Source organism: Glycine soja, chromosome 7 (assembly GCF_004193775.1).
Source record: "Glycine soja cultivar W05 chromosome 7, ASM419377v2, whole genome shotgun sequence".
Taxonomy (NCBI): Eukaryota; Viridiplantae; Streptophyta; class Magnoliopsida; order Fabales; family Fabaceae; genus Glycine; species Glycine soja.
Genome location: NC_041008.1, coordinates 26,907,930 through 26,921,605, shown reverse-complemented (window position 1 = coordinate 26,921,605; position 13,676 = coordinate 26,907,930).

The window sequence follows — 13,676 nt, the reverse complement described above, 5'->3', positions numbered from 1 at the left end:
CTGTGAAAGGTACACATTGATTGTCCGGAGAGACCAATACTGCCCCAACGCCATGGCCTAGAATGTTTGACGCTCCGTCAAACCATACGGTCCATTTGTCCCGATCTTCGTCCAATTTTTCCTCAAACAAGGCCATGATGTCCTCATCCGGGAATTCAGGATGCATGGGCTGATAGTCGTTAAGAGGCCGTTGAGCCAAATAATCTGCTAAGGCACTTCCTTTTATCGCCTTTTGGGTGACGTAGACTATATCAAACTCGGATAGCAAGACTTGCCACCGGGCGATTCGTCCCGTGAGAGCTGGCTTTTCAAAGATGTACTTAACCGGGTCCATCTTGGATATCAACCAGGTAGTATGGCTCAGCATGTACTGCCTTAGGCGATGGGATGCCCATACTAAAGCACAACACGTTCTTTCGAGCAAGGAGTAATTCATTTCACAGGTCGTGAACTTCTTACTTAGGTAGTAAACAACGCGCTCTTTCTTTCCGGATTCGTCGCGTTGACCCAGCATACACCCCATTGACTCGTCCAAGATTGTCATGTACAAAATGAGAGGCCTTCCAGGTACTGGTGGCATAAGCACGGGAGGATTCATTAGGCACTTCTTGATCCTTCCAAAAGCCTCTTGGCAATCCTCATTCCAGCGATCAGTTTGGTTTTTGCGTAAGAGCTTGAACAACAACTCACAAATGGCGGTGAGCTGCGATATGAATCTGGCAATATAATTCAAGCGTCCCAGGAAACCTCGGACTTGCCTCTCTGTACGGGGTTCTGGCATCTCAAGGATAGCCTTCACCTTTTCGGGGTCTACCTCTATCCCTTTCTGGCTTACAATGAAACCAAGTAATTTCCCTGATTTGACCCCAAAGGTACACTTAGCGGGGTTCAACCTTAATTGATATTTCTTAAGCCTTTCGAACAACTTCCGCAGGTTGGCAAGGTGTTCTTCCTCGGATTTAGATTTAGCAATTATGTCGTCCACGTAGACCACGATCTCTTGATGCATCATATCATGGAACGAAGCTACCATGGCCCATTGATAAGTTGCCCCGGCATTCTTGAGTCCAAAGGACATCACCTTGTAACAGAACGTCCCCCACAGGGTGACGAAAGTAGTCTTTTCCATATTCTCGGGCGCCATCTTTATCTGATTGTAACCGGAGAAACCGTCCATGAAGGAAAATAAAGCGAAATTGGTCGTGTTATCCACGAGGATATCGATGTGTGGCAAAGGAAAATTGTCCTTGGGACTGGCCCGATTCAGGTCCCGATAATCCACACACATTCGCACTCTCCCATCTTTCTTAGGGACCGGTACAATGTTGGCAACCCATTCTGGATACCGAGCGACGGCCAGAAAACCAGCGTCAAATTGCTTCTTTACTTCTTCTTTTATCTTTAAGGATGTTTCGGGCTTCATCCTTCTCAGTTTCTGCTTTATCGAGGAACACTCAGGATTTATTGGTAATCGGTGCTGTACAATGTCAGAACTCAAACCGGGCATATCTTGGTACGACCAAGCAAAGATGTCTTGGTAGTCTTTTAGCAGGATTATTAATTCTTCACGGATAGGTGCGGTAATACTTGTACCTATCTTTACTTCCCTTTTTCCACTGCCAATTCCTAAGTCTACCAGCTCTGTTTCTTCTTGATGAGGCCCCATTTCTTGGTCCTCATGGGCGACCATTCTTTCTAATTCTGGGGGAAGTCCCACATCCTCGTTTCCTTCATCTTCCGTTTGACTCGTTTCTTGCTCGAAGTTGATAAGCGGGTCCCAGGTATTAGTACCTTCGGGGGACTCGTCATCAGATCTGCCGTTTCAGAAATAAAGAAGTAAACATGCAAATGAATGAGAATGGGTAGAGACGTAGGAACAGATGAAGAAAGATCCTTGTATTATAAATTCAACAACAAAAGACACAAAGCCTTAACAAAAGGAAAAACTCTAAAGCCTAGGCCCAACTATAGAGCTTTTAAAACCGTAAAGGTTTACATTATGCTCGTTGCGTAAATGCCGGGGCGTTCCTCCACTCGCCAATTTCCGAGCTGGAAATCAGGAGGGCATGGTCGTACCAAATCCAATGTACTCGGAACATCATCTTCATATATCGCGACCACTTGACCTTCGTCTCCCAAACCTGCGCTTATAAAGCTTCTGCTTATGTGGCAGGGCGGGCTTCCTTCACTTTCTTGTCTCAACTGCAACTTTGGCCACTGCTCTTCCTTCCCGCGATGCTTCTCTTTATATCCGCTTGAGTGGGCTTATAGCCTAAACCATACTTCCCACGATTTCCTTTGGCATTTATCAGGCTAGTTATGCCGCCGTTGTCTTTGCCTAAACCCATTCCGGGTTCGTAACCGTTCCCCAACATAACTCGGGCCATCATTACTGCTGCATCGGATAGGCAAGGCTGCCCAGAGAAGGAGTCCACGGAGGAAATGCTGACCACATCAAAAAACTGGAAATCGGTTTCTAACGATTCTTCTGCGGCTTCCACATAAGGCATAGAGGATGGGCAGCTCACCAAGATGTCTTCCTCACCTGACACGATGACCAAGTGCCCCTCCACTACGAACTTCAACTTTTGGTGGAGTGTAGAGGGCGCAACTCCCACTGAGTGGATCCACGGGCGCCCCAACAGACAGCTGTAAGTGGGGTTAATATCCATTATTTGGAAGGTGACTTGACAGGTGTGAGGGCCTATTTGTACTGAGAGATCGATCTCTCCCCTAACCTCTCGGCGAGTGCCGTCGAAGGCACGAACCACCATTGAACTCGGCTTTAAGTGGGAAGCATTGAATGGTAATTTCTCCAAAGTGCTCTTAGGCATCACGTTTAAACTGGAACCATTATCGATGAGCACTTTGGCTAGGACATGGTCCATACACTTGACTAATACGTGCAAAGCCTTATTATGCCCTCTCCCCTCGGCGGGGATTTCTTCTTCGGCGAAGGCAAGATAGTTGTTGGCAGTGATATTGTTGACCAGCCCTCCGAAACCTTCTACCGAGATATCTTGGGCCACATGGGCCTCGTTCAGAACTTTTACTAGCAGAGCCCGATGAGGCTCGGAGCTCATAAGTAACTCCAACAGCGAGACCCTGGCCGGGGTTTTGTTGAGCTGTTCGATAACCTTGAATTCGCTCTGCTGAATTATACGGAGGAACTCGCTGGCTTCCTCTAGCGACACCTCCTTTTTACCATCCTTTTTCTCCGGGAGGCCTTTTGCCGGAATATCTTTATTCGAAGTGTGGGGTGCTTCGCCATCATGTTCCTCCACCACTTTTCCTTTTCCTTTGACGTCCGCGGGTTGGACTGGTAGGTCCGGAGGCGCGAACACATGACCGCTACGGGTCACTCCACTCAGCCCCGTGATATTTGTCACCTTAGCCGACAACGAGCTGACGTCGGTGGCTTCTTCTTCCTCCCCCCTCGGAGGTGTATATCTCCATGGGACCGCGTGGCTATTTTGGTACGGGAAAGGAACCGGTTTGGCTACTAAGGGGTGTCCGGGCTTTTGCGAAGCTGCGCTTTTAGTGAAGTATATCACCAAGGGTTTGGGCTTCGCAACACTGCTCCCATCCGTGGATTGCATGCATATATGCTGCTCCTCTTTTCCTTTACTGCCGACTTCCAGTCGACCTTGATCTATCATCCGCTGTAACAATTCCTCTACTCCCAAACACGTCTCCATGTCATGCAGCTCGCCGGAATGTAGCAAACAGGAATCCTCCTTACACCCACTATGGGGAATCACACCTCCCTTTTGTAGGGCCTCAAAGATAAACCTCCTAGGGGTTGCCACATCCCTTAAAGGTTTAGACTTGCGTGGCCTATCGGACTCAACGGTGTTAACCGCTCCCCCTCCATGATTGGCGAGCGGGTTGGTTCTTACATTGGGCCGATCCTCTTGGAAGGTCAGCCACCCATCATCCATCAAATGTTGGACCTTGTATTTAAGGGCCAAGCATTTTTCAACGGAATGTCCCGGGACACCCCCATGGTACTTGCAAGTTGCATTAGGGTCATACCACTTTGGGAAAGGGGGTTGGAGGACCCTTCCGGGAGTTACCACGGCCAAATGATTGGCGATGAGGGATGGCAAGAGGTCTTCGTACATCATTGGGAGTGGGGTGAATTCTTGAAATGGCCTCGGAGGGAAGTTGCTTGTCGTGTTGGAATTACCGGCCGGGCGAGTCGTGTTTGGAACTTGGGGAGCTTCCCTCTGGGTGGGTGCCTTAGGCTACACGGGTGCTGAACTAGAGGCGTTCCCGGTATGAGCCGAGAAGCTCGGGTGATGTTGCGCGTACTGATGGGTACCATGAGGTGTTTGCTGGGGTTTGACCCACGCGGGTGTTGAAGAGACGGCATGGGCATCTCCTTCCTTCCTTTTTGCCCCTATTGCCCCGATTCTTTTGGCATTCGTACTCGTGGAGGAAACGTAATCAAACTTTCCTCTTTTCAATCCTACCTCGATTCTTTCCCCAACGAATACTAGGTCCGCAAAGCTGGACGGCATATAACCTACTAGCTTCTCATAGTAGAACACTGGCAGAGTGTCTAACATCATGGTGATCATCTCTCTCTCAACCATGGGAGGAGCTACTTGTGCCGCCAAATCTCTCCACCGCTGCGCGTATTCTTTAAAGGTTTCACCCTCTTTCTTGAACATATTCTGCAGTTGAGTGCGGTCAGGAGCCATATCGGAATTGTACTGATATTGCCTTAGGAAGGCAGTAATCAGATCCTTCCAAGTACGGATACGGGAAGCTTCCAAATTAGTGTACCACACTACCGCGGCTCCGGCCAAGCTATCTTGAAATAAGTGTATTAATAGCTTCTCATCTTTAGAGTGTGCGCCCATCTTGCGGCAGTACATCTTGAGATGGTTTTTGGGACAAGTCGTCCCTTTATACTTGTCGAAGTCCGGCACTTTGAACTTCGGGGGAATAACAACATCGGGTACTAAGCAAAGATCCGTCATGTCTGCGAACGGATAGTCCCCAAATCCTTCCACGGCCCTCAATTTTTCCTCAAGGAGATCGAGCTTCCTCCTTTCTTCAGTTGCCAGGGACGGTCCTTCCGTGGACAAAACTATTGGTTGTGTTGCGATGTTGGGCTGAGGCAACGTGCTGGGTGCCGGCCCTTCGGGGATCGGGGGATAGAACTCGACATCCCTTCGAGCATAGTCTTGAGGGTCTTTGTGGACTTCTTGAGGAGGCTCTCTTTCAAGGACGGGAGAAGCAATATGACCCGCATCGTCTTGCAAGACGGGTGGTGAGTAGTTAGGCGACAATCCATAAGGGTAAGCCGCTCGGTTGTATCCCAGGTGAGGGCTGCCATCGTGCCCCGGTGTGTCCCTTCCCCGTCCTACTATGTTTGAGGGAGGATGGTGCGCAGTTTCCAAGAGAGTTGGGTCTGCTTCGGCAGCCGAACTGACAGCGGCAGCGGTGGCCGCGTTCTTCTCCATGAGCTGCCTCATACCTAACATGGCCTCCATCATGGAGGCCATTTGTTCTTTCAGAGCCGACATGTCAGCTTTCATCTGTTCCTGTGTCTCCTCTTGATCACCCATCGTTCTAGATTTGGATCTGGTGCGATAGGGATGCCTTGTGGCGCGTTTAGTTATGGTGTTTTTCCCTAAAAAACCAAACGTGAGGAGTGGGTAAAGAAAGAAAGAAAATGCATGCTAGAGATGAAATGTAGGAGTAATTTGATTTGCACGAGCTTTTTGGAGTAGAAACATGGGACCAACTCATTTTATTTCAAAAAGAAAGTCGTATCTAGTCAAGGTCTGAGAGACCATACAAGTTTCCTAACGATTTCTAATTATGTGGGCCATTAAGTCTATCATATGCTGACAATAGCCGAGAAGCCCATGAATTTCTTCGGGGGCGGAGTAGGTGTCCGCCATTGCCTTGGCTTTGGCTAACAATCGGGGAAGTTCTTGACTCCCGTTCAAGGTAAGAGCAAACCGATCCATCCACATGGTTGCCTCTTTTTCCGCGTATACTTGAGCATACTCGTCCGCGATCCTATGCTCGTGGGCCGTGGCTAGACCTAACTCTTCTTGGTACTTGGCGATGATAGCTAGCATGTTGGTCTCCGTCTCGCATAAACGTTGAGACAAGCTCCTTTTGGACCTTGAACAGGCAACTAACTCCTCTTTCAAGACCATGCTATGTGCTCGCGACTGGTCTCTCTCTTCCCTTCGCAGCTTGAGTTCACTATTGCTAACCCACAGAGCTCCGCGAAATTTATTCCGGCCATACTCTTCCTTGCGAGCCCTCTTGGTCTCTTGTTCAAGGGCTCTCGCGGTAGTTGCATTCTCTTCCCGTAATCCGGCATATTCCTTCCGGATATGTGTAGCGGCCAACTTGAACTTCTCCTTGGCAAGTTTCGCCTTTCCTAACTCACTTTTGAGAGCTTGGACTTCTTCGTCCTCCTCCGGTGCCTCAAAACTCTCTTCGCTGACGACTTTTAACTAGGCGTGCCAATCTAAACCTCGTATATGAACTTTCATCCATTCATGGTAGCCACCAATGATGCCATTACGAATGCCTCTAAGTTCTTGATCCTTCCTTAACGGGGTTTCCCATGCCTTATGGATTCTTTGTATAGTCTTGGAATTTTGTGCGCCAAAATCCCTCACAAGGAAAGGAGACATGCCTTCTTCCGGTTGTGCTCCCCTCATGGGGTACCCTAGTTGTCTTATAGCGAGCGCGGGATTGTAGTTAATACAACCCCTCGTTCCTATCAGCGGAATGTTTGGGTATCCTCCACATGAGAAAAGGACTCCTTCCTTTCCTTCCTTCCATCGGGGGAACCAATTGATTGTTCTACCTCCTATCCCGGCCAAAAGCTGGTCCCAATCTATTCTTCTCTTTTCAGTACACGAGCGATGGCTCAGGAGCGGACATGGATGCCTTGTGTCTTGTTGGAACAAGTGCGAAACCAACCAAACACAGAGGGCGGGCAAGCAACAGATGATCCGTGCGCTACTCTTTTCGCACCTTCGGTCAAATGTGTCAAATAAATCTGCCAAGACAGCTACCACCGGACTTTCCTTGCTATGGTGGTATGCAAGGAAAGCGTCGATTGCTGCTAGGTCCACCAAACCATCCACGTTTGGAAAGAGGACGACCCCAAAAATTAGCAAAGCTAACACATCCATAAACGGGACCCAATCTTCTTGATTGGCCATACCCCTCGCCTTGTCTTCTAGGTACCTCCGTGGTAGGCCCGCTATGCCGTTCCGAGTCTGTTTTATGCGGTCCAAACCTCTTGCTGAATCCTTGACCACAGTTGCAATTCTGCTCAAAGAGGGGAGACACCCGGAGGAAAGGTATGGTTTTCTTCCCCCGAGAGGACATCCTATAATTTCCTCAAATTCTTCAATGGTTGGTACCAATTGGAAGTCTCCGAACGTGAAGCATCTCAAAGGCTGGTCGTAGTATTGGGTGAGTGATGCAATGGCTTCTATGGATACCTCTGCTATGGTCAACTCTAAGATCTTTCCGTAAGTCTTGCGGAAGGCTTGCATTTGGAGAGGTCCCATCAACCGCCCTAATTCCTTGATGCTGATGGTATCTAGGCTTTTAACCTTGACTTGGTAAAACCTCTTGCCGGTTTGATTTGTCCCCATGCTTACTAAAGTGAGACAAAAAGCTGGTGCAAATCAAAACTCCGATATCTCATGGGTGGAATGGATGAATGCATGAAGGAATGCATATAACACAGATGCAATCTAGGAATGTGGGGGTCCGGGGAATTTGTCCCCTTCTTAGATACAACGTCTAGGGGTAGCAAAGTGCCCCAATGTATGTATTTAAGACGGTGACCCGGACCCTTCGTTGGTTTGTTTACAGAGGGGATCAAGAACCCATGTGCGATGCATATGCGAAAGGCGCAATGCGGGAATGTACATAGTATGACAATGTTCACTGAACATAAGCAAAAGGGTATATGATACTTATGCATGGCAGTTGTGAAAAATGGCACGCAGCGTATTCGCTCCGTGCCCCCCTATTTAAGGGACCTATAAGGGAGAGAACTAACTAGGCATTTAGTGATAACCCCCAAGGTAGTCATATCTCTTTTGATAGTTTCTAGAGGTATCATTCTCTTCGAAGAACATATTGCAGCAGTAGGGACTACTAGCAACAATAAGTTTTCAAAGAGAAAAGCTCTAGATGAGGGTTCACTGTAATCAAGCAAGTCGGAGACCTAGCATGATCACAGATTCACCTCCGCTCCTTATGTTCCCATGAACCCGGGTATAGGGCCCTTTTTCACTCACAGTGTGTGCAAATAGTGTTGGTGTTTGTGTGCATCAAATGAATAAATATTTACCTCATGCATACATTTTAAAACGCACTAAAAGCAATAAAGAGTTTATATACACAAGAACATAATGAATGGAAACTAACAAAGGGGTAAGTCACGATAAAACATTGCACAAGATTAAATGGCCTAACTCTCTAAAAACAGTCCCCAGTGGAGTCGCCAACTGTCGCAACCTACCCTTCGGCGGGAGGGCGACGCGGGACTCGCGGGATGCATGTTCCACAAAAGGAATATGCGCGGAGTCGCCACCAACGTTTATTTGAGGAAAACGTCGGAAAAACCGGAAAAGACGCGATCTACGAACTTTTAAGTGAAAGGTTCGGGAGTTGTATTTACGCACGGGGAAGGTATTAGCACCCCACACGTCCGTCCCAAGGGACGGCAGCCTTTAATCGAATGTGCAAACATGACTTTGATTTTTATGTTCCCTTTTATGTCCTTATATCCTTTATACCCTTTTTATATTTTTCTCTTTTTGTGGTCGACAAGGGTGTTTCCCTTTGCTCCTACGTATTCCTCAATTTGCGATGTGGAAATCAGACCTACGTAGTTCTTTCTTATCAAGTGATTCTCTTTTTTACTTAAAAGGTGATCATTTTAAGGCGTTGGACCTTGAAAATGATCCATTTTTACTTAGTAAGAAATTTAAGTGATAAACTTCAAAACCTATTTTTATGGACGAGCTTGACTAGGCGAGTTGATTTTAGCCTTAGTTTCACTTTAGTTATTAGTCAATTCAATTAAGAATGAGAAATCCCAAAGAGAAAATGTCCGATTGATTTTCCGCTTTACTTTACTAAAAGATGTTTTTTGATTATTATATTATTTTTTACCTCTTTTTGATTTCCAACGTGCTTACGGCACGACCGAACGGTCGGAATTCATTTTAAACGAAGTTAACGGATAATACAATTCAAACGTTTGGTGGAAATTTATTTTATTTTTAGGTTAAGCGAGAAATGACTTAAATAAAATGGCTTAAGCACGTCAAGAGGGGGTATAAAAAGTAAATGAAACGAGAATAAAAATACACGAAACACAATGTGGACCACCACGGGTACATAGAATGAATCGAAAAGCTTGGTTCGAGGTACTTACCCGTTGAAGATCGAAGAACGATGAAGAACGAATGAAGAACGTCGAAGAACGGTCGAAACCTTTGCGAAATTCTTCACGGAAAATGTTACGGAAACGTTTCGCAAGCGCCTCGGCTTAGATTTTCTTCACGGAAACAATTTTTCCAAGCAAATTCGAAAGAGAGAGAAGTGCCTAAGGGGCTGAACCCTTTTCTTCTTCACTTCCACCCCTATTTATAGCAAAATAGGGGAGAAGGTTGCCGCCCAGCTCGCCCAGGCGAGCCAGGTTGCTTCCTCCAGAAGCAACAGCCTTCTGGAGGAATCTTCTGGAGGGTCCCAAGTGGGCCTGGTTGCTATTTGCACCCCCATTTTTACTAATTACACCCCCCTTGCCTTTTTTTTGGTGATTCTTTTTTTCGTAAAGTTACGGAAACTTACGAATTTCGTAACGATACTCGTTTTCTTTCCGTAATGTTACGGAACCTTGTGGATTACATAAACATCCCTTTTTTGACTTACGGAATGTTACGGAACCTCACTTAATTCTGCAACGATGCTTCCGTTTGATTTCCGGTGTGTCACGGAACCTTACGGATTGTGCATCAATATTTTCTTTTGTTTTTCGGCATGTCCCAGAATTTCACAAATTGCCTAATGATGGGTGCCAAGCACCTCACAAGGACCAAAGAAAGGTCGCATGTCATCAAGCAAAGGTCCCCGGACGAAATTAGGGTATGACAGTGGAGAATGGAGAATTGGCGAACAGCGCTATGCAATAACTTCGCGGGGCTCCAGACTCAAAGGTGGAGAACACATGAACAGCGCTAGGCAATAAATTCAAGGGTCTCCGAATAAAGTGGACAATGGAGAATTGGCGAACAACGCTACGCAATAACTTCGCGGGACTCCAGACTCGATGCTGGAGGATGCATGAACAGCGCTAGGCAATAAATTCATGGGGCTCCAAAAAAAGTGGAGAATGGAGAATTGGCCAACAGCGCTACGCAATAACTTCGCGGGGCTCCAGACTCGAAGGTGGGGGACACATGAACAGTGCTAGGCAATGAATTCATGGGGCTCCGAAAAAAAAGTGGAGAATGGAGAATTGGCGAATAGCGCTATGCAATAACTTCGCGGGGCTCCAGACTCGAAGGTGGAGGACACATGAACAGCGCTAGCCGATAACTTCATGGGTCTCCGATTAAAGTTGAGAATGGAGAATTGGCGAACAACGCTACGCAATAACTTCGCAGGTCTCCAGACTCGATGGTGGAGGACACATGAACAGTGCTAGGCAATAAATTCATGGGTCTCCGAATAAAGTGGAGAATGGAGAATTGGTGAACAGCGCTACACAATAACTTCGCGGGACTCTAGACTCGTTAGTGGAGGATGCATGAACAGCGCTAGGCAATAAATTCATGGGGCTCCGAAAAAAGTGGAGAATGGAGAATTGGCAAACAGCGCTACGCAATAACTTCGCGGGGCTCCAGACTCGAAGGTGGAGGACACATGAACAGTGCTAGGCAATGAATTCATGGGGCTCCAAAAAAAAAGTGGAGAATTGAGAATTGGCGAATAGCGCTACGCAATAACTTCGCGGGGCTCCAGACTCGAAGGTCGAGGACACATGAACAGTGCTAGCCAATAACTTCATGGGTCTCCGAATAAAGTTGAGAATGGAGAATTGGCGAACAACGCTACGCAATAACTTCGCGGGGCTCCAGACTCCATGGTGGAGGACATATGAACCGTGCTAGGCAATAAATTCATGGGTCTCCGAATAAAGTGGAGAATGGAGAATTGGCGAATAGCACTACGCAATGACTTCGCGGGGCTTCAGACTCGAAGGTGCAGGACACATGAACAGCGCTAGGCAATAAATTGATGGGTCTCCGAATAAAGTGGAGAATGGAGAATTGGCGAACAGCGCTACGAAATAACTTCGCGGGGCTCCAGACTCGATGGTGGAGGATGCATGAACAGTGCTAGGCAATGAATTCATGGGGCTCCGAAAAAAAAGTGGAGAATGGAGAATTGGCGAACAGCGCTACGCAATAACTTCGCGGGGCTCCAGACTCGTTGGTGGAGGATGCATGAACAGCACTAGGCAACAAATTCATGGGGCTCTGAAAAAAAGTTTGTTGGCAGGACCGAACCGTCCACCGGGTTTTTCCACCTAAAAGGCAAACATGCTTTTTGCAAAGAAAAATAAATCATTCGCGAGAGCACCATATCTTAGAGAAACAATATACTTGTGCCAAGGGTAATCTTCCCATTGACCGAAAATGAAGGGTAGGATGTCAACATTTAGCTTTAAAATGAACATGCAGGGGAAACATCGGGCTAAGCTGAAAATAAATCACTCATAGTGTATAAAACTCACACAGGCCAGTGGTTCACCCTATTCCCAAACCATAACTACACCATGACTTTTTTGCACACGATTTCCTATCGAAACAAAGATCACGCGTACGATCACGGATCAATAGGATTTTCTCGAGGGTAGTGTTTTTGGAGAGGATGCTGGGTGTTTCAGTCTTTTCCTCTTTGTTCATGTGGGGTGGGATATCGCCAGTCGAGAATGACTTTGAATGGCAATTCGATAGGAAGAGACACCAAAAATGGGTTTTCCTTTGCCGACAGTCACTTATTTTGCCGAAAATTTATTTGGTCTGAAGATTTTCCATTCCCTTTCTTTCCTTGATCGAGAATTACTCTGTTTTCCTCTGATCTTTTCCATTTTCACTTCCTTTCGATCTTCGATCGGGAATCCTTCTTTTCTTTCTTTTTTATTGTTCTTTTTCTTTCTTTTCTTTTCATTTCTTCCTTTTCTTCCCACTTCCTCCTTTCCTTTCTTTGGGAAATTGGGTTTTAGCATTCTATTTGCTCTCCCTTGAAGAGATTCCGCTGTCCTTTGCTTCGGGGGAAAGAATGAGGATTCTTTTGATAGGCCAAGGTTCAAAAAGTCAAAGGTTGTGTTTCAATGGGGTCTTTTATCGTGAGAACCCAATCTTGATATCTGGGACAAAACAAATTTGGGTGTCACGGTGTCGGTCTCGGGCCGAACTCCCATATCACTCCATAAGGCACGTGTGACAATGACGATTTGAAAACAACGTGCAAAATTAGTCATGGCTACAGCCAGGTGGGCACTCAAGCATCCCGTTTATGGCATTGTGATACTACGGTTGGGAATTTACACAAACAGACCCAACGTTTCCAAGTTATGTTCTTTCATCAGTTCAATGAATTCATCCATTCTTATCTCGGTTTATTCCGGAAACTAAACTCATAGCGTCAGTCCCTTGTTTCCAGAAGATACATTTTCTCTTTATGAATGATTTATACTTCTTAACTATAACATGTCGACCTTCGCGGTCTTTCTTTCTTTTTCCTTTTCCTTTCATTTTTATATATTCACAAAATTATACACCTATGGTCCTCTATGAAGAAAATTTTCCTTTGTACACCTACATTCTTACACATGACGAACTTTTTCTGTACACGCATTAGAATTCTTTCTCTTTACGTCACACGGTCTATATACAAACCCTATTTATGTTCAAAGATTTTTTTGTTTTTCCCAGCACACACCAGCAGTTCAAAAGTTTCTTCAGATGCACTCGTTGCTCACACACACAATAATTTCTCTCCACGCATCACACACACAAAAATCCTTCTATACACATTTTCCTTTTAAAAGCATTTTTTTCTCTTTTCTTTATAGACATAGACATTTTATTCACAACGCTTCTTTCTTTTTATCATGATTTTGGTTCATTTTATTTTTTTTTGGACGATGTTCCTAAAATGAAAAATTCTACACGATTCCGGAACTTCAACAAACACTATTGATAACAACGAAGTAAGCACTAACGTAATAGTTCAAATGACATGTATGCACAAAACAAGAGTCAACAAAACGAAACAAACATTAGTCCCTCAAGTTATAAAAACAAGATAACATACAAATGATGGAACATACGAATTTGGGGATCCCACGATCATGTGGCTCCGCATGCCACCAGACTCTTGGGTCACGGTAACAAAAGGTGGGGTGGTCGACAAAAGCAGGGTTTTTGCTTCTACGTATCCTCAATTTGTGATGAGGAACTCAAACCTACGTAGTTCTTGCTAACTGTGAGACTAAAATAGTCGCAACATTTTCTTCACTGAAATGCGAACATGCTCTAGTAAAGAGACAACTTCCAACTGATCAGAGCAACATATGTTTTTTGGATGAAAAA